At 47.9% G+C, this 21,742-nt stretch overlaps 1 pseudogene; it reads right to left on the bottom strand.

Moving 5' to 3' along the window:
* The window catches only part of LOC112615285, a 3,403-nt pseudogene extending 1,408 nt beyond the window's left edge, over positions 1 to 1,995 (bottom strand).
* Between the last annotated feature and the right edge of the window lie 19,747 nt (positions 1,996 to 21,742).

Genomic DNA, 21,742 nt, shown 5'->3' with positions numbered 1-21,742 from the left:
GAAGGAAGGAAGGAAGGAAGGAAGGAAGGAAGGAAGGAAGGAAGGAAGGAAGGAAGGAAGGAAGGAAGGAGGGAGAGAAGAGAAGAAAAGAGGTTCCAGATGTTATTAATCATGTTTCTTTGCTAGGGAGCCTGCTGAAATAAAGAATAAAGAGCAAGGACTAGATATCAACAGTCAGAGAAAAGGCAAATAAAAAATATAAAAAGGATGCTATTTCTTACATGTGTTTGGCAAGAGGTTGGCTCAAAACACTGCTATCAATATTTCTCACAGCGAAAGGCAAGCTCCAGGTTTGAAAAATAAATATGCTGCACCTAGAGCTAGCCTTTAAAAACTCCTAGAACCTTCAAGTTGGCTAAGTCTATAGTCAGCACCGTTCTCAACTTTGTGTGCATTTGTGATGCCTTCTACCAGAATACCCCCCTACACCATAGATTAGGCAACTAGAGATCAGAACATAAGTCTTATTTATTAATACTTTTTGAATTGATTACTTGCAAAAAAAAAAAAAAAAACTCCTTTTAAGTCAGCTTACAATGAAAACAACGAGGCTACTAAGGAAGGGAGTCAAGAAATTACTGGTGGTTGTGGGACACACGGAAAAGGAATTGTCCCAGGAATCCCCGGCTAAAGAAAAGTAATAATGATGACAGTTACCATTTATTGAAAGCTTACTATGTGCAAGGTACCGTCGTAAGTGCTTTTCATGTACTGTCTCATTGTATTCTCACAAATCTCTAGAAGTAAATAACACTATGTTTGCAGAGAGAGGACCCAGGAGACCAAAGTGGATTAACATGAATTAGGGGGGTAAGTGTGTGAGACCATATGAGTGAGGGGTAACACAATATGGTGGGGATGTATTTAAGAAAGACCACAATGAGTGTATGTGTCCAGAATGGAAGATTGTGTAAGAACACGAGGGAGAGGGTGGAGGGAAGGGGAGGGTTACAGATGCTGAGAGGGAAAGGAAGGCGTTGAGGAGGAGGGGAGGAGTTAGTTGAGGCAGGAGAGAAGCCAAGAGGTGGAGGAGCAGCCAATAGGGAGGGAAGTGGGAGGGGCTTAGAGGAAGGAGGAGGAGTCCCAGAAAGGAAAACAGAAGAGCAGAGGCGAAGAGACTAGAAAAAGCAGCAGAGAGGAGGAAGGTAAAGAAGAAGAGAGGGAGAGGTAGGGAGAGGAGCCGAGAGGGCATAGCATCCTGGAGAAAGGGGGAGGGGGAGGAGCCGAGAGGGCACTGGCAGAACAAAAAGGGACGGGGTAAGGAGCCGATAAGGGGGGGAAGGGGAGGGGCCAAGATAAGAAGGTGGGGCCGAAACAGTGGGCGTTGGAGCTGTGAGGGAGAAGGAAGAAGACGAGATGAGAGGGACGGGAGGAAGCAGAGAAAGAAGAGGAAGGGGAGGAACTGTGAGGAAGAAGGAGATACTGAGAGGGCGGGAAAGATCCGCGAAGTGGGAGGCTCCGAGATTGAGAGACCCTGAGACACACCCACAGGGAGGGCAATGGCATTCCGGGTCCAAGTCGATGAGCTCTCGACCCTGGTCGTCCCCGATCGGCCCCATACCGCTACCCGAAGCCTTCCCCTCACATCTCACTCCCTTCCTCCAATCCTCACCTGACAAAATGCGATTTCTTGCTCCGCCTGGCAGACTGACCGCGATTAGCCTGGGGAGGTAGAAAGCCGTGCAGCGGGCGGCCCTGAAGCCTCAGGAGCAGCCCCAGCCCCAGCAGCCACCTCAGCCCGTAGAGGGAGGGCCACTGGCGCTCGAGGTTGGTTCCCACGCGGAAACCACCAGTACTCATTTCAGGAGCCGGCTTAGGCACTCGGGGACACACACATGAAATCGGCACCCGTGGAGGAAATAAGCGGAAATTACAAGAACCTCGGACAGGGAAGAGCCGAAGCCAGCTAGTGGCACTAGAACTCCCAGGATAGCCACTTAGTCGGGATAAACGGTGGTTCGCAACCCGGTTGCTAGGGCGCCAGTAGGCGGGCATCGTGAATTGTCGCGGTGCGCATGCGTAGGGGTCCCGGCCGAGCCTCTCCACGCCCCCATCTCCAGACTTCCCTGCCCCGCCCTTTCCCGTGGCTCTGGCCGTGCTATGCTAGGCCCTGCACAGGGTGGGGGGCGAGGGGAGACTGTCCTAGAAGTTTCATCATCGCAAGGCTCGCCTCCTCCCGAGGTTGCCTTTCTTAGTCCCAAACTAACAGTGTTACCGCCCCTGCCATCTTCATTTCTGGCTGCAAGGACTAGGGGGTGTGGCATTCTAGGGCCTCACAGTCCAGTGCGGTGCCTATGAGGCACTTGAAATGCAACTTTTCCGAGTTTGATGTTCTCTAAGTGTAAAATGCACTCCAGCTACCAAAGACAAAAAGAAAGTAAAACATTTAGGCCGGGCGCGGTGGCTCAGGCCTGTAACCCCAGTACTTTGGGAGGCCGAGGTGGGTGGGTCACCAGAGGTCAGGAGTTCGAGACCAGCCTGACCAATATGGTGAAACCCCCGTTTCTACTAAAAATACAAAACTTAGCCGGGCATAGTGGCGTGCGCCTGTGGTCCCAGCTACTCGGGAGGCTGAGACAGGAGAATTGTTTGAACCTGGGAGGTGGAGGTTGCATTGAGCCGAGATCACACGACTGCACTCCAGCATGGGCGACAGCGAGACTCCGTCTCAAAAAAAAAAAAAAAAGGCGGGGGGTGCCAGGCGCTGTGGCTCACGCCTGTAATCCCAGCACTTTGGGAGGCCGAGGCGGCGGGTCACGAGGTCAGGAGATCGAGACCAGCCTGACCAACATGGTGAAACCTCGTCTCTACTTAAAAATACAAAAAATAGCCGGGCTTGGTGGCAGGCGCCTGTAATCCCAGCTACTCGGGAGCCGAGGCAGAAGAATCGCTTGAACCCGGGAGGCGGAGGTTGCAGTGAGCCGAGATAGCGCCACTGCACTCCAGCCTGGGCGACAAGTGAGACTCCGTCTCAAAAAAGAAAAGAAAACATAGTTCTAATTACTGCATGGGTGATTGAAATCATAATATTTAGGGTCCACTGCGTTGAATAAAACATTACTAAAACCAATTTCACCTGCTTCTTTTAATTTTTTTAATGTGGCTACTTGGAAATGTAAAATTATGTAGTATGTGATCTACATTATATTTCTATTGGATAACGCTAGTCTTGGGAAGGAGGATGGAAGGGCAAAAGACTAAAGAAAACGAAGGCGGAGGCGGAGTCCTGCTCTATGCTATTGGAAGAAAGTCGTCTTTCTCATAGCGGCGGGGACCTTATTTTACGACCTCTGTAAGAATCCTGTCTTACCTTTTGCTCCTTGTGGTGTACTATAATGCAAAGTGCTTGCATGTGGAGCAAGAGAGTATTGTAGGTATGATAGGATACAGATACTAGAAAAGCTTGTTATTTTTCCCTTTTGTGTCTCAAGAGTTTTGGAGAACAAGAGGTCACTTGTTTACGCTGAGTCGTGTGCGCCTTGCCAAGTGCCTTTCTGTCCAAGTTCCCTCGCTCTGAGAGGTCTGCGTCTCCTGGTGATTGGCAGGCGGCGATTCAAGACAGAACAAAGGCATCGTGCTGGCGGTGAGCCAAGGCGAGTAGAAATGTAGCAAGTTAACTCTTGGACTAGAGACCTTGAAAAAGTTGTAGGAGAAATGAAAGGAAATGTGCAAATGATGAAAAATAAGGGAGTTGTGAGAGTGAAAAGGTTGAACTTAATCAAAAGAATTAGAGAAGCTCATGTAAAGATTTGCAGGGCAGAATAGCATCATTGCCAGGGCACAGCCTTTGTGAAGAGGAATGGGAAAAGGGAGCTAGGAAGCGTGAGAGTGGTCACGGTTGGAAGTCACCAGAGCTTGGATAAAAAGTGTGTGTTTCACCGCTGCATTAGTATGGCTCTCTGGTCTGCCTTTGGTTGAAAACATGTGCATAATAAAAAAGCAGGACAGTCTCCCAGGCCTAGTCCTGGAGCATGGATACCAGCTCCTCCAGGCACCAAAGAACCAAACCCTAGGAGGGCCCGTCGCTCCACGGGAAGGTGTGACCTTTACATCCCTGCCTCCCGGGTCACCTCCAGGACATAGACCCCGCCGGTAAGGGACCCTGGTCAGACTCTTAACAGTGCCACTGAGGTCTTCCATTAAGGCTCCCTGCAGGGACGGCCTATGTATGCCTATGTCAACCTCAAGAAATAAAGCATCACCAAAGTCTACAAGACGCAGCTCTCCTGATGCCACCAGTGTGTAGTTGTCGCCAGCTCCAGCCACCTGCTGGGCACCAAGCTGGTCCTGGAGATAAGCCAAGACACCATCCACGTAAACAGCACACCCACCACAGGCTACTCAACTGATGTGGGCAACATGACTACCTTCCAGAAGCCTATTAACCCATTCCAGCATATTCTGTGTATTTTAGAGGCTCTAGGAGTTGGTCAGCCGGCCCATCCAAACCATGTTTATCTTCTGCCTCCTTAAAACCCTGCAAGATGTATGAGGCCCCAGAGCAGCCGAAGCATCCACCAGTCAGGCCTGGTTTTCCCCAACAACAAAGCCTGTGAGATGGCAAGGACGGGTACCAGCCTCCCTGCCTGCCACCTCTGGCCAGCCCTGTATACTTTCTCATGTTGTATGCAAATAGCAACAGCTGTATTTCTTTCTTTCCAACATGTGTGCCTTTTGTTTCTTTTTCTTGCCTTGCTGGTAGGATTTCCAATATGATGTTAAGTAGAAGTGGTGAGGGTGGAGTTCTTTTTTTTTTTTTTTTTTTTTTTTTTTTTTTTTTTTTTTTTTTTTGAGACGGAGTCTCGCTCTGTCACCCAGGCTGGAGTGCAGTGGCCGGATCTCGGCTCACTGCAAGCTCCGCCTCCCGGGTTCACGCCATTCTCCGGCCTCAGCCTCCCGAGTAGCTGGGACTACAGGCGCCCACCACCACGCCCAGCTAGTTTTTTTTTTTGTATTTAATAGAGACGGGGTTTCACCGTGTTAGCCAGGATGGTCTCGATCTCCTGACCTCGTGATCCGCCCGTCTCGGCCTCCCAAAGTGCTGGGATTACAGGCTTGAGCCACCGCGCCCGGCCGAGGGTGGAGTTCTTTGGGGAAAACCATTTCAGTCTTTCACCATTAAGTGAGATTAACATATTTTTATAGATGCCCTTTATTGGGTGAAGGAAGTTGCCTTCTGAGTTTGCTGGAAGTGTTCATCATATTGAATTTTATCAAATTTTTTGCACCAATTGCTATGATCTTCTTTTATTCTTAAGACTATTAATGTGATGGATTACGCTGATTTTTCTGTTTGTTTGAGACAGAGTTTTGCTCTGTGGCCCAGGCTGGAGTGCAGTGGCGTGATCTCGGCTCACTGCAACCTCTGCCTCCTGGGTTCAAGCGATCCTCCGTCCTCAGCCTCCTTAGTAGCTGGGATTGCAGGTGTGCACCACGACGCCCAGCTAATTTTTTGTATGTTTAGTAGAGATGGGGTTTCACCATATTGGTCAGGCAGTCTTGAACCCCTGACCTCAAGTGATCCACCTGCCTCAGCCTCCCAAAGTGCTGGGATTACAGGCGTGAGCCACTGTACTCGGCCTACCTTGATTTTCAAGTACCAAATCAGCCTTGTGTCTCTAGAATAAACCCTACTTGGTTGGTTGTTGTGTTAAAAATAAAAATGAAAAAGTGGCCGGGCGTGGTGGCTCACGCCTGTAATCCCAGCACTTTGGGAGGCCGAGGTGGGTGGATCACCTGAGGTCAGGAGTTCGAGACCAGCCTGACCAACATGTAGAAAACCCATCTCTACTAAAAATACAAAATTAGCCGAGTGTGGTGGTACAGACACTTAGGGTTCTGGAGCAAGGCCGTGCCATCTAGAAGCACAAAGCTATATACCATTTGAAAGGAGTTCCTGGTTTGCTCCTGGACCCTGGAAGAGATTGACCACTTGCTCTTCAGTTTTTTTTTTTTTTTTTTTTTAACTGGAGTCTCGCTCTGTCGCCCAGGCTGGAGTGCAATGGCGCGATTTTGGCTCACTGCAACCTCCACCTCCTGGGTTCCAGCGATTCTCCTACCTCAGCCTCCTGAGTAGCTGAGATTACAGGCATGGGCCACCACACCCAGGTAATTTTTAGTAGAGACGGGGTTTCGCCATGTTGACCAGGCTGGTCTTAAACTGCTGATCTCAGGTGATCCGCCTGCCTCAGCCTCCCAGAGTGCTGGGATTACAGGCATGAGCCACCGCGCCCGACCAAATAAAATTTTTTTTTTTTTTTTTTTGAGACGGAGTCTCGCTCTGTCGCCCAGGCTGGAGTGCAGTGACCGGATCTCAGCTCACTGCAAGCTCCGCCTCCCGGGTTTACGCCATTCTCCTGCCTCAGCCTCCCGAGTAGCTGGGACTACAGGCGCCCGCCACCTCGCCTGGCTAGTTTTTTGTATTTTTTAGTAGAGACTGGGTTTCACCATGTTAGCCAGGATGGTCTCGATCTCCTGACCTCGTGATCCGCCCGTCTCGGCCTCCCAAAGTGCTGGGATTACAGGCTTGAGCCACCGCGCCCGGCCCCAAATAAAAATTTTTAAAAAGAGAGTAAGTGTAGATGACAAAGATCATAATGCCCTCTCCCTCTTGTTATGTAGCAGTAGAAATTGCAAAGTTCTTTCCTAGTCATTTTATGTAATCCTCCCAGTGCTCATGTCAGGTAGGCAAGTTAGTTATTAATCTCTTTGTTTTATGTGAGGTAACTGAAGAGAAGTTAATTTGCTTGTCCAACATCACATAGCTAATAGATGACCAAGCTGAGGCTAGAAAGCAGGTCTTCTGGCTGGGTGCAGTGGCTCATGCCTGTAATCTCAGAACTTTGGAAGGCCGAGGAGGGCAGATCACGAGGTCAGGAGTTCGAGACCAGCCTGGCCAACATGGTGAAACCCCGTCTCTACTAAAAATACAAAAATTAGTTGGGCATAGTGGCACACACCTGTAGTTCCAGCTACTCAGGAGGCTGAGGCAGGAGAATTGCTTGAACCCAGGAGGCAGAGGTTGCAGCGAGCCAAGATCACATGATTGCACTTCAGCTCTGGGCAACAGAGCAAGACTCCAACTCCGAGAAAAAAGAAAGAGAGAGAGAGAGAGAAAGGTCTTCTTATATCTAATATAGTTCTTGAATATAATTGTGTTTGGAGTTGGTTCTTTCTCGTGGGTTCGTGGTCTTGCTGACCTTCACGGTGAGTGTTACAGCTTTTTATTTATTTATTTATTTATTTATTTATTTTGGAGATGGAGTCTTGCTCTGTCGCCCAGGCTGGAGTGCAGTGGCACGATCTCAGCTCACTGCAAGCTCCGCCTCCCAGGTTCACGCCTTCAGCTTCACAAGCAGCTGCAATTATAGGTGCCCACCACCATGCCAGGCTAATTTTTTTGTATATTTAGTAGAGATGGGGTTTTCACCATGTTAGCCAGGTAGAGATGGGGTTTCACTGTGGTCTCGATCTCCTGACCTCGTGATCCGCCTGCCTCAGCCTCCCAAAGTGCTGGGATTAAAGGCGTGAGCCACCACACCCGGCCATGGTACAGCTCTTAAAAGTGGCACGGACCCAAAGGGTGAGCAGCAGCAAGATCTACTGTGAAGAGCAAAACCCAAGCAGGTTGCCACCGCCAGCTAGAATGGCCAGCTTTTATTCCCTCATTTGTCCCTGCCCATGTCCTGCTGATTGGTCCATTTTACAGAGTGCTGATTGGTCTGTTTTACAGACCACTGATTGGTCCATTTTACAAACCTCTAGGTAGCTACAGAGTGCTGATCAGTGCATTTTTACAGAGCACTGATTGGTGCATTTTACAAACCTCTAGCTGGCTACAGAGTACTCATTGGTGCGTTTTTGCAGAGCACTAATTGGTGCATTTTACAAACCTCTAGCTGGCTACAGAGTACTGATTGGTGCGTTTTTGCAGAGCACTGATTGGTGCATTTCATAAACCTCTGGCTAGCCACAGAGTGCTGACTGGTGCATTTTACAATCCCCTTGTAAGACAGAAAAGTTCTCCAAGTCCCTACTGCACTCAGGAAGTCCAGCTGGCTTCACCTCTCAGTAATGATATTAAAAGGAAGTATAAAGTATTTGGTAGTTTTTAAAACTCCTTTTATGATGTAATATAGCTGTTAATTTTCCAGCTATGTTCCTTAAGAATGTTTCAGAAACAAACAAAAGATTGAGTGAAGGGTGGGTGCAGTGGCTCATGCCTGTAATCCCAGCACTTTGGGAGGCTGAGGCAGGCAGATCACTTGAGATCACAAGTTCGAGACCAGCCCAATCAACATGGTCAAACCTCGTCTGTACTAAAAATGCAAAAATTAGCCGGGCATAGGGGCACATGCTTGTAATCCCAGCTACTAGGGAGGCTGAGGCAGGAGAATCGCTTGAACTCAGGAGGTGGAGGTTGCAGTGAGCCAAGATCATGCTACTGCACTCCAGCCTGGGCAACACAGCAAGACTCAGTCTCCAAAAAAAAACCTTGAGTGAACTGTACACATGTCAAGTTAGGCATTAGCTTTGACAATAGTGCCTAGAGAGAGTTAACTGGGAAATCTGTGATACGTAGTGTCACTCAGACAATTTCTCAAAAGAGAGAAAAGCAAATAATGGCGCTTTACAAACCAGGTGCTTCAGGCCACATTAAAGAAAATTTCTGGCCGGGCGCGGGGGCTCATGCTCGTAATCCCAGCACTTTGGGAGGCAGAGGCGGGCGGATCACAAGGTCAGGAGACTATGGTGAAACCCCGTCTCTACTAAAAATGCAAAAAATTAGCCGGGCGTGGTGGTGGGCGCCTGTAAGGAGAGGCTGAGCCAGGAGAATGATGTGAATCTGGGAGGCGTGGAGCTTGCAGTGAGCCGAGATCGCATCACTGCACTCCAGCCTGGGCGACAGAGTGAGACTCTGTCTCAAAAAAAAAAGAAAAAGAAAAAGGAAATTTTCTAAATCAGACTATTGGCCAGGCACGGTGGCTCACACCTGTTATCCCAGCACTTTGGGAGACCGAGGCGGGCGAATCACCTAAGGTCAAGCGTTTGAGAGCAGCCTGGCCAAAATGGAGAAACACTGTCTCTACTAAAAAATACAAAAATGAGCTGGGCATGGTGGCATGCGCCTGTAATCCCAGCTACTCGGGAAGCTGAAGCAGGAGAATCGCTTGAACCCAGGAGGCAGAGGTTGCAGTGAGCCGAGATAGCGCCACTGCACTCCAGCCTGGGCGACAGAGGTGGACTCTGTCTCAAAAAAAAAAAAAAAAAACACTATTACAGGGTGGGGTGCAGTGGCTCACACCTGTAATCGCAGCACTGTGGGAGGCTGCGAATCATTCGAGGTTGTGAGTTTAAGAGCAGCCTGACCAACATGGTGAAACTCCGTCTCTGTGAAAAATTAGCCAGGTGCACTGGTGGGGGCCTGTAGTCCTAGTTAGTTGGGAGGCTGAGGCAGGAGAATCACTTGAACCCAGGAGGTGGAGATTGCAGTAAGCCAATATCACGCCACTGCACTCCAGCCTGGGTGATAGAGACTCTGTCTCAAAAACAAGCAACAACAAAAAAGACAGATTATTACCACTATTAGGTCTTTAATAATTTTTTCAAGTTTCTAATCATATGCAGTTAGAGGTATCCCAGCTGCAGTTTCCATCCTCTTTCCAGTTCACTTCAATATGTACATGCCCAAATTAAGTAGTGAACAAAGGAATACTGTGATCCAGTGGAATCATGCTCTATTTAAGCCATGTTTCTAGATCAGTTTATTGGAACCTCCAAAAGGGAACTAATGTGCTATGGTAGGCCAACTATGCCAGCTCCAGAGGCCACGTCTTACCTTCCATGCTGTGTGCTGACAGGACCAGACTAGCCTACCCCTTAGGTTTCCTGCCTTGACTCACTTTTTTCCTCCCAGTTTCCCCCAATCTAAATATGCTTCTCCCAAATTGATAGTGCAAATCTGATCATGTCTCACTGCTCTTTAAAATCCTTCACTGGACAGACAACTCAATGCAATGTGGGATCCTGAATTGGATCCTAAACAGAAAAAAGACATTAGTGGGAAACTGGTGACACCTGAATAAAGTCTGTAGTTTAGTTTAATAGTATTGTGCCAATATTTATTTCTTTGTCGCCCAGGCTGGAGTGCAGTGCCGTGGTCTCAGCTCACTACAACCTCCAACTCCCAGTTTCAAGCGATTCTCCTGCCTCAGCTTCCAAAGTAGCTGGTACTACAGGCGTGCGCCACCACACCTGGCTAATTTTTGTATTTTTAGTAGACATGGGGTTCCACTATGTGTTGGCCAGGCTGGTCTCAAAATCCTGACCTCAGGTGATACGCCTGCTTCCGCCTCCCAAAGTGCTGGGATTATTGGCGTGAGCCACCGTGCCCGGCCTATTTATTTCTTTTTTATGTGATAATTACCTTTTAAAAAAATTGTTGGACGGGCGTGGTGTCCCAGCTACTAGGGAGGCTGAGGCAGGAGAATCGCTTGAACGCGGGAGGCAGAGGTTTCAGTGAGCCGAGATCGTGCCACTGCACTCCAACCTGGCGACAGAGTGAGACTCCGTCTAAAAAAAAAAAAATTGTTGTGGGTGCATAGTATGTGTATATATTTGTGGGGGTACATGAGATGTTTTGATACAGGCGTGCAATGTGACATAATGACATCATGGAGAATGAGGAGGCATCTATCCCCTCAATCATTTATGTTTTGTATTGTGACCAATCCAATTACATTCTTTTTTTTTTTTTTTTTGGTTTTTTTTTTCGAGATAGAGTTTTGCTCTTGTTGCCCAGGCTGGAATGCAGTGGCGTGGTCTGGGCTCACTGAAACCTCTCTTTCCTGGGTTCAAGCAATTCTCCTGCCTCAGCCTCCTGAGTAGCTGGGATTACAGACATGCACCACCACACCTGGCTAATTTTTGTATTTTTAGTAGAGACAGGGTTTCACCATGTTGCCCAGGCTGGTCTTGAGCACCTGACCTCAGGTGATCTGCCTGCCTTGGCCTCCCAAACTACTGGGATTACAGGCATGAGTCACGGTGCCTGGCCCAATTACACTATTTTAGTTATTTTAAAATGTACAACTGGCCGGGCACAGTGGTTCATGCCTATAATCCCAACACTTTGGGAGGCTGAGGCGGGTGGATCACCTGACATCAGGAGTTCGAGACCAGCCTGGTCAACATGGCCAAACCCTGTCTCTACTAAAAATACAAAAAGTAGCTGGGCATGGTGGTGGGCGCCTATAATCCCAGCTACTCGGGAGGCTGAGGCAGGAGAATCGCTTGAACTTGGGAGGCAGAGGTTGCAGTGAGCCAAGATCATGCCACTGCACTCCAGCCTGGATGACATGAGTGAAACTCTGTCTCAAAAAAAAAAGTACAATTAAGTTATTATTGATTATAGTCACCCTGTTCCAATATTGATTTCTTAGTTTGATCATTGTACCATGGTTATTAGATGAGGCTCAGTGGGGTATAAAAGATATCTGGCAGAGTGTGGTGGGTCAGGCCTGTAACCTCAGCACTTTGGGAGGCTGAGGCGAGTGGATCACCTGAGGTGAGGAGTTCGAGACCAGCCTGGCCAACATGATGAAACCCCATCTCTACAAAAATACAAATATCAGCTGGGCATGATGGCAGGTGCCTGTAATCCCAGCTACTCGAGAGGCTGAGGTGGGAGAATTGCTTGAACCTGGGAGGCAGAGGTTACAGTGAGCCAAGATCATGCCACTGCACTCCAGCCTGGGCTACAGAGCGAGACTCTATTTCAAAAAAAAAAAAAAAAAACAAGACAAGATGGCCGGTTGATAGGTGCAGCAAAACACCATGGCACATGTATACCTATGGAACAAACCTGCACACACTGCATATGTATCCCGGAACTTAAAGAAAATAAATAAAGGAAGAAAGAAATAAACAACAACAAAAAATTAAGAGCTGAAATATACAAGCAAGATTTCAGCCATACAGAAGTTTAATACTAGAAAGGTGTATGTGTGCATGGGGCGGGGGTCAGATCATGCAGTGCTTCCTAAGCAAAGGTAGAGTTTGGACTTGATCCTTAGGCCAATGGAGAGCCAATAGATGATTTTTTTAAACTTTTTATTTTGAGATAATTTCAGATTAACAGAAACAATGCAAAAACAGTACAGAGAGGTCATAAGAGAATGTGAATCAAAGGAAGAAAAAACTTGTACAGAGTTTGTTTTTTTTTTTTTGTTTTTGTTTTTTTTTTTAGACCGAGTCTCGCTCTGTCACCCAGGCTGGAGCGCAGTGGCGCGATCTCCACTCACTGCAAGCTCCGCCTCCCGGGTTCACGCCATTCTCCTGCCTCAGCCTCCCATGTAGCTGGGACTACAGGCGCCCGCCACCTCGCCCAGCTATTTTTTGTATTTTTAGTAGAGACGGGGTTTTACCGTGTTAGCCGGGATGGTCTTGATCTCCTGATCTTGTGATCCGCCCGTCTCGGCCTCCCAAAGTGCTGGGATTACAGGCCTGAGCCACCGCGCCCGGCCTCTTTTTTTTTTTTTTCTTTTTTTTTTTGAGACGGAGTCTTGCTCTGTCAGCTGGAGTGCAGTGGCATGATCTCAGCTCACTGCAAGCCCCGCCTCCCGGGTTCAAGTGATTCTCCTGCCTCAGCCTCCTGAGTAGCTGGGACTATAGGCTCCGCTACCACGCCTGGCTAATTTTTGTATTTTTAGTAGAGACAGGGTTTCACCATATTGGCTGGGCTGGTCTCGAACTCCTGACCTTGTGATCTGCCCACCTCGACCTCCCAAAGTGCTGGGATTACAGGCATGAGCCACTGCGCCCGGCCCCATCATCTAGGTTTTAAGCCCTGCATGCATTAGGTATCTGTCCTAATCCTCTCCCTCCCTTTACCTCCCACTCCCCGAACAGGCCCTGATGTGTGGTGTTCCCCTCCCTGTGTCCAAGTGTTCTCATTGTTCAACTCCCACTTATGAGTGAGAACCTCAGGTGTTTGGTTTTCTATTCCTGTGTTAGTTTGCTGAGGATGATGGATTCCAGCTTCATCCATGTTCCTGCAAAGGACATGATCTCATTCCTTTTTATGGCTGCATAGTATTCCATGGTGTATATGTACCACATTTCTTTTTTTTTTTTTTTTTTTTTGAGACAGAGTCTTGCTCTGTCACCAGACTGCAGTACAGTGGCGGGATCTCGGCTCACCGCAACCTCCACCTCCCAGGTTCAAGCGATTCCCTTGTCTCAATCTCCCAAGTAGCTGGGACTACAGGCCTGTGCCACCATGCCCGGCTAATTTTTATATCTTTAGTAGAGATGGGGTTTCACCATGTTGGCCAGGATGGTCTCGATCTCTTGACCTCATGATCCGCCCACCTTGGCCTCCCAAAGTGCTGGGATTACAGGCATGAGCCACCATGCCTGGCCCACATTTCTTTATCTAGTCTATCATTGATGGGCATTTGGGATGGTTCCATGTCTTTGCTATTGTAAATAGTTCAGCTCTTAAATTGAAAGTTACTTTTCCCAGTAAATCTTCCCTGACAGCACCCCTGCCTCCACACATACACCACACACACACACACACACACAGAGTTGAATTAAGTGCCCCTGGTATGCACTCCCAAGTACCCTACATGTACCTCTGATTTATCATTTATCACAGTGTATTTTAGTTCTGTCGGCCTCCCTTATTAGTCAATTGTTTTTTTTTTTTTTTTTTTTTTGAGACGGAGTCTCGCTGTGTCTCCCAGGCTGGAGTGCAGTGGCGTGATCTCCTCACTGCAAGCTCCGCCTCCCGGGTTCACGCCATTCTCCCGCCTCAGCCTCCCAAGTAGCTGAGACTACAGGCGCCCGCCACCACGCCCGGCTAGTTTTTTGTATTTTTAGTAGAGACGGGGTTTCACCATGTTAGCCAGGATAGTCTCGATCTCCTGACCTCGTGATCCACCCGCCTCGGCCTCCCAAAGTGCTGGGATTACAGGCTTGAGCCACCGCGCCCGGCCTAGTCAATTGTTAATTCTAAATCTTCTTCTATCCACACCTACCCCTCCCCCCGTTTTTTGAGACAGAGTCTTGCTCTGTCACCCAGACTGGAGTGCAGTGGCCCGATCTCGGCTCACTGCAAGCTCGGCCTCCCGAGTTCACGCCATTCTCCTGCTTCAGCCTCCCGAGTGGCTGGGACTACAGGCTCCCGCCACCACGCCTGGCTAATTTTTTGTATTTTTAGTAGAGAAGGGTTTCACCGTGTTAGCCAGGATGGTCTCCATCTCCTGACCTCGTGATCCGCCGGCCTCTTTTTTTTTTTTTTTTTGAGACTCCGTCTTATTGTGTTGCCCAGGCTGGAGTGCAGTGGCACAATCTCGGCTCACTGCAACCTCTGCCTCCCAGGTTCATGTGATTTTCCCACCTCAGCCTGCTGAGTAGCCGGGATTACAGGCGCCCGCCACAACGCCCAGCTTAATTTTTTGTATTTTTAGTAGAGATGGGGTTTCACCATGTTGGCCAGGCTGGTTTCGAACTCCTGGACTCAAGTGATCTGTCCACTTTGGCCTCCCAAAGTGCTGGGATTATAGGCGTGAGGCACTGTGCTGGGTGCACACTTACCACTTTCATATAGAGAAGCAGCCATCAAAATAGCTTGATGTGACAGGCTTAACACTTTGAGGGTTAAGTTTTCCTTTGGAGTAATTATCCTTTTTTTTGTATTTATTTATTTATTTATTTTTGAGACAGGGTCTTTTTCTGTCACCCAGGCTGGAATGCAGTGGCGAGATCACAACTCACTGCAACCTCCACCTCCGGGACTCAGGGGATCCTCCCACCTCAGCCTCTGGAGTAGCTGGGACTACGTTATGGGCATGCACCACTATGCCCGGCTAATTTTTAATTTTTTTTTTTTTTTTTTTTGAGATGGAGTTTCGCTCTTGTTGTCCAGGCTGGAGTGCAATGGCACAATCTCGGCTCACTGCAACCTCTACCTCCCAATTCAAGTGACTCTCCTGCCTCAGCCTCCCAAGTAGCTAGGATTACAGGCATCCGCCACCACGCCTGGCTAATTTTGTATTTTTAGTAAAGGCAGAGTTTCTCCATATTGATCAGGCTGGTCTCAAACTCCTGGGCTCAAGTGATCTGTCCACTTGGGCCTCCCGAAGTGCTGGGATTCCAGGCATGAACCACTGTGCCCAGAGGAGTAATTATTCTTGTTATTTACATACTCTATGATATTGTGAGAGTGGAAAGTTTTAGGTTTTTCCTTTGGACTCTTGGATTTTGGACTGAGAATCTGATTCCTGCACCAGTATCAACTTTTTATCAAAAGGGTATATGCCTTTTTTTTTTTTTCTCAAGACCAGTGTGGTGTGATTTCAGCTCACTGCAACCTCCGCCTCCCAGGCTCAAGCAATCCTCCTACCTCAGCCTACAGAGTAGCTGGAACCATAGGCACGCACCACCATACCCAGCTAATTTTTTGTATTTTTGGTAGAGACAGGGTTTCACTATGTTGCCCAGGCTGGTCTTGAACTTCTGGGTTCAAGCAATCAGCCCTCAGCCTCCCAAAGTATTGGGATTACAGGTGTGAGCCACTGTGCCCGGCCACAAAAGGGTATATGCCTTTATTACAGTTTTCTATATACTAAAAAATTTAGCAAGGATGCTCATTAAATACTAATTATGAAACCCTAGCCGGGCACAGTGGCTCACGCCTGTAATCCTAGCACTTTAGGAGGCTGAGGCGGGCAGATCACGAGGTCAGGAGGTCAAGACCATCCTGGCTAACACGGTGAAATCCCGTCTCTACTAAAAATACAAAAAATTAGCTGGGTGTGGTGGCAGGCACCTGTAGTCCCAGCTACTCGGGAGGCTGAGGCAGGATAATGGTGTGAACCCAGAAGGCGGAGGTTGCAGTGAGCCGAGATCGCGCCACTGCACTCCAGCCTGGGTGACAGAGCGAGACTCCGTCTCTCAAAAAAAAAAAAAAAGAAAGAAAGAAAAAAAAGAAACCCTAATTATGTACAGCAATTTCTCTAGGTAACTCAACAGTCTTTTGTCCTTTCTTGCTTTTCAAGCCTAACCTTAGCAATAAGATTTTATCTTCTCCTTAAACCTACTTACATTTATCCCAGTGTCTAAACATTTATTTATTTATTTATTTTTTCAGTGAGCATGTGTGTTTAACATGTGTTGCACAGGATACAGTGAGTTCTTCTCTATTCAGGTAGGTTCGGAAGGTGGCTCAGAGTTCATACACTCCAATCTCCCACAAATACAGAAGTGCCCTGATAAAATCTCCGAGTTGGCTATTCAGTCAAGATTTGCATACCTCCTGAAATGGGGTTCTTACTACCCCTCAGAGTAGCCCATTCTGCTGCTGGGCACCTCCAATGGTTCGCATTTTCCTTCCGGCAGCCTCTCACTTGGGCTTGTTGAGGGGCACAGATGCTGTCACTCCAGCCCAACCCACAGGACAAGAGAGGCAGCTGGGGTGGAACGGGCAGAAAAAACAATAAGTTAAATCCGAGAATGAACAGAGACATAGCAGGATGGGGAGGGACACTCCCGGGGTGCCAGCAGTCTCTAGCTTGATCCAGGAGGCACTGAGGAGGAAGTTCCTGGTGACAAGATTCCAGACAGGAGGTGACTCAGAAGGGTGGATTGTCAATGCCCTTCTGTTCCCCACTATGTTCTTCAGGGCTGAAGCTATAGGGAGGGGGTGGCTCTATGTGGGTTAGGCCCAGGGTGGACTTCAGAATAACCTCAAGGAGCCGGAGAAGAACTCGTTCTCCTGGCAGCAGCTGTCGCCACAGCATTTGAATTCTTTGGAGCAAGTGAAGGAGATACCACATTTGGCTGCAGCCTTTTGGGGGTCAGCGAGCAGGCTGAGCAGCAAGGTGGGTGCAAGGCTGGGGACCCAAGCGTGGGACATCCTGGCATGAGGGCCACTCATGTCTAAAATGACTAAACTGTGTCATTTTACTTTCATCTCTGGCTTCCTGCTGTCCTATCCTTGCCACTGTTAAAAGATAGTTTTCAAAGAAAGATAAATCATGACTGTCATGCAAATAATGAATGCATGTTAATTTTTTTTTTTTTTTTTTTTTTTTGAGACAGAGTCTTGATCTGTTACCCAAGCTGGAATGCAGTGGCGTGATCTCGGTTCACTGCAACCTCCACCTCCCGGGTTCAAGTGATTCTCCTGTCTTCGCCTCCCAAGTAGCTGGGACTACAGGCTCGTACCACCATACCCAGCCAATTTTTGTATTTTTAGTAAAGACTGGTTTTCACCATATTGGTCAGGCTGGTCTCGAACTCCTGACCTCAGGTGATTCACCTGCCTCGGCCTCCCAAGTGCTGGGATTACAGGCGAGAGCCACCGCACCCAGCCTAATTTTAAAATATTTTTGTAGAGACGAAGTCTCCCTATTTTGCCGATGCTGGCATAAGATTATTGAAAGGATTTGATGAAAGAATTTGTCTAAGATGCCTCCACTCATTTCTGATAAAGACAATTAACAAACTTGGAATAGAAGAAAACTTCCTCAACCTGATGACGGACATTGTAATAGGGTTCTCCAGAGAAACAGAAGCAATAAAATATGAAAAGATTTCTGACTGGGCACAGTGGCTCACGCCTGTAATCCCAGCACTTTGGGAGGCGGAGGCAGGTGGATCACCTGAGGTCAGGAGACCAGCCTGGCCAACATGGCGAAACCTCATCTCTACTAAAAACATACAAAAATTAGCTGGGTGCAGTGGTAGGCACCTGTAATCCCAGCCACTCGGGAAGCTGAGGCGGGAGAATCGCTTGAACCTAGGAGGCAGAGGTTGCAGTGAGCCAAGATCACGCCACTGCACTCCAGCCTGGGCGACAGAGACTTTGTCTCGAAAACAAAACAAAGCAAAACAAAACAAACAAAAGAAAATGCGGTACTGACATAAGAATAGACATATAGATCAATGAAACAGAATTAAGAGTCCAGAAATAAATCCTTGTATTTAAAGTCAGTTGTTTTCTGACAAGAGTGCTAAAGCAATTCACTGGGGAAAGGATAGTTAACAAATGGTGCTGCAGAAAGATGCAACATGCAAAAAGATGAGCTTGACCCTCTTCACATTATAAACAAAGTTTACTCAAAATATATCATGGACTTAGCCGTGTGCAGTGGCTCACGCCTGTAATCCCAGCACTTTGGGAGGTCAAGGCAGGCAGATTGCGTGAGGTCAGGAGTTCGAGATCAGCCTGGTGAAAATGGTGAAACCCTGTCTCTACTAAAAATACCACAATTAACCAAGTGTGGTGGTAGGCGCCTGTAATCCCAGCTACTCTGGAGGCTGAGGCAGGAGAATCACTTGAACCCAGGAGGTGGAGGTTGCAGTGAGCCGAGATCACGCCACAGCACTACGGCCTGGGCAACAGAGTGAGACTTGTCTCAAAAAACAAAAGAAACAAACAAACAAACAAACAAAAAACTGGATTAAAACAACGAAACTTTTAAAATAAAACATAAGGGAAAATCTTTGAGACCTTGGCTTAGGCAAACATCTCATGGATACAACTCTATAGGCATGTTCCATAAAAGAGAAAATATGGTAAATTTGACCTTACAAAAATTCAAAATGTTTGCACTCCAAAAGACATCATTAAGAAAATTAGGCCGGGCGCGGTGGCTCAAGCCTGTAATCCCAGCACTTTGGGAGGCCAAGACGGGCGGATAACGAGGTCAGGAGATCGAGACCATCCTGGTGAACACGGTGAAACCCCATCTCTATTAAGAAATACAAAAAACTAGCCAGGCGACGTGGCGGTCGCCTGTAGTTCCAGCTACTCGGGAGGCTGAGGCCGGAGAATGGCGTGAACCCGGGAGGCGGAGCTTGCAGTGAGCTGAGATCTGGCCACTGCACTCCAGCCTGGGTGACAGAGCGAGACTCCGTCTCAAAAAAAAAAAAGAAAAAAAGAAAATTAGGCCGGGTGTGGTGGCTCAAGCCTGTAATCCCAGGACTTTGGGAGGCCAAGATGGGCAGATCACGAGGTCAGGAGATCGAGACCATCCTGGCTAACACGGTGAAACCCCGTCTCTACTAAAAAATACAAAAAACTAGCCGGGCGAGGTGGCGGGCGCCTGTGGTCCCAGCTACTCGGGAGGCTGAGGCAGGAGAATGGCGTAAACCCGGAGGGCAGAGCTTGCAGCGAGCTGAGATCCGGCCACTGCACTCCAACCACGGTGGCTCACGCCTGTAATCCCTACGCTTTGGCAGGCTGAGGCGGGTGCATCACCTGAGGTCAGGAGTTTGAGACCAGCCTGGCCGACATGATGAAACCCCGTCTCTACTAAAAATACAAAAAATTAGCCGGGCATGGTGGCAGGCGCTTGTAATCCCAGCTACTCGGGAGGCTGAGGCAGGAGAATCACTTGAGCCCAGGAGGAGGAGGTTGCAGTGAGCCAAGATCGAGCCACTGCACTCCAGCCTGGGCAACAAGAGAGAAACTCTGTCTCAAAAAACAAACAAACAAAAAAAATAGGGCCAGGTGCGGTGGCTCATGCCTGTAATCCCAGCACTTTGGGAGGCCGAGGCGGGCGGATCACGAGGTCGGGAGATCGAGACCATCCTGGCTAACATGGTGAAACCCCGTCTCTACGAAAAATACAAAAAATTTGCCGGGCATGGGGGTGGGTGCCTGTAGTCCCAGCTACTCGTGAGGCTGAGGTGGGAGAACGGCGTGAACCTGGAAGGCGGAGAGTGCAGGGAGCAGAGATCGCGCCACTGCCCTCCGGCCTAGGCGACAGAGCCAGAGCAAGACTCCATCTCAAAAAAAAAAATAATAATACAAAAATTAGCCAGGCGTGGTGGCATGCTCCTGGAGTCCCAGCTACTCGGGAGGCTGAGACAGGAGAATTTTTTGAACCCAGGAGGCAGAGGTTGCAGTGAGTCGAGATCGAGCCACTGTACTCCAGCCTGGGTAACACAGTGAGACTCCATCTCAAATAATAATAATAATTTTAAAAAGGAAAATAAGAAAATAGAAAAACCTCACAGACTTGGAGGAAATATTTGCAAAACACGTATCAGATAAAGGACTTGTAACCTGAATGTATGAAGAACTCTTACAACTCAATAATAAAACAATTCAATGAAAACTGGCCAAAATACGTGGACATTTCATCCAAGAGGACATATAAATAAAAAGCACATGAAAAGGTGGTCAGCATCATTTATCAGTACAGAAATGCAAATTGAGATACTATTCCATAACCACAAGAATGGCTATAAAAATTAAGACAAGCAATAACAAATGTTGACTAGGATGTAGAGAAATTGCAACATTCTTACATTGCTTGGGGGCATGTATAATGGTGCAGCTGTTTTGTAAAACATTTTGGCAGCTCCTCAAAATGACAAACATAAAGCTACCATACAAGCAAGCAATTTCACTTCTGGTTACAAACCTAAGATAAATGATGACAGGTGTCCACAACAATATTTTTATGCAAATATTCATAGCATTTGCATTATTTATAATAAAGCATTATTCATAATAGCCAAAAGCTGTAAACAGAAACTTAAATGTCAATAGATTGGTGAATGGATAGTCAATATATGGCGTATTGTTGGGGTGATCAGACCCAACACCAGGTCATGGGAGCAATGAAGTCCAGCAGAGTCAAATGAGAAAAAGACTATTTGAGAGAGAAAGTGGGACCAGGGAGCCCTTGCAAGGGTGAAGGCTGCAAAGGCCCCAGCGCTGGGAGCCCGTGCTATTTATTGGTGCTCAAACAAAGAAACAGGTGGTGAGGATGTGGGGGTTGAAAGGAAACAGTGTATCAAGTGAATGAGAAACATATGGCTGCTTGAGATAATGGGAGTGCTAGACGCAAGGAGCCAGCAAGTCTAACAGACATGCTAGCCCTGCCTCAGTTTCTCTCCCAACACTCAGCTTTTCTCCCAACAGTGTATCCATAAAATGGAATATTATTTGGCAGTAAAAAGGAATGAGCTACTGACACATGCTACAGTATGGAGAATTCTCAACAACATACTAAGTGCAAAACGTCAGACACACGGCTGGGCACGGTGGCTCACACCTGTAATCCCAGCACTTTGGGAGGCCAAGGCAGGTGGATCACCTGAGATCAGGAGTTCGAAACCAGCCTGGCAAACGTGGCAAAGCCCTGTCTCTACTAAAAATACAAAAATTAGATGGGCGTGCTGGCATTTGCCTGCAGTTCCAGCTACTTGGGAGACTGAGGCAGGAGAATCGCTTGAACCCGGGAGACAAAGGTTGTAGTGAGCCTTGATCACGCCACTGCACTCCAGCCTGGGAGACAGAGCAAGACTCTGTCTCAAAAATTAAAAAAAAATTTAAAAGCCAGACACACAAGAGACCACATATTGTATAATTTAATTTATAAAAAATGTCCAGCCAGGTGTGGTGGCTCATGCCTGTAATCCCAGCAATTTGGGAGGCCAAGGTGGGTGGATCACCTGAGGTCAGGAGTTTGAGACCAGCCTGGCCAACCTGGTGAAACCTCGTGTCTACTAAAAATACAAAAAAATTAGCCGGGCATGGTGGTAGGTGCCTATAATCCCAGCTACTCAAGAGGCTGAGGCAGGAATATCGCTTGAACACCGGAGGCAGAGGTTGCAGTGAGCCGAGATCGTGCCATTGCACTCCAGCCTGGGCAACAAGAGCAAAACTCTGCCTCAAAAAAATAATAATAAATAAATAAAAATAAAAATGTCTAAAAGC

The sequence above is a fragment of the Theropithecus gelada genome, chromosome X, assembly GCF_003255815.1.
Source record: "Theropithecus gelada isolate Dixy chromosome X, Tgel_1.0, whole genome shotgun sequence".
Classification (NCBI taxonomy): domain Eukaryota; kingdom Metazoa; phylum Chordata; class Mammalia; order Primates; family Cercopithecidae; genus Theropithecus; species Theropithecus gelada.
This window is presented reverse-complemented; position numbering and strand designations above follow the sequence as displayed.